The sequence below is a fragment of the Cystoisospora suis genome, assembly GCF_002600585.1.
Source record: "Cystoisospora suis strain Wien I chromosome Unknown contig_2965, whole genome shotgun sequence".
NCBI lineage: Eukaryota > Apicomplexa > Conoidasida > Eucoccidiorida > Sarcocystidae > Cystoisospora > Cystoisospora suis.
In genome coordinates this window covers 126,068-126,398 of record NW_027155760.1, presented here as the reverse complement: position 1 = coordinate 126,398, position 331 = coordinate 126,068, and positions in this window count along the sequence as shown.

Sequence of the window (331 nt, the reverse complement as noted above, 5' to 3'; positions counted from 1 at the left end):
AGAAAGAAAGAAAGAAAAACATCACTCAGGTGTACGTACACCCGGTTGTTTTGCGTGAGCGGCGGGAGAAACAAATGGGAGAGAAAAGCTATCGACTGTCTTTTGTCTTTTCTCCAGTGTCTCTACACCTCACTCTTTACACTTTCCTCTATTCAGTCTCTCAGCTTACGCGAATCAAGTTGGCAAAGACAGAGAGGCATTGTCTCACATAAAAGAAAAGAAGATAAGGTGGCTACATCAATAATAAAGAAATTCCTAGATGCACGAAGGGCTATCGAAGTATTCGATGTTTGAAGAGAAGGTGTTTGCCGGTCTCTCCTTAGTGGGAGTC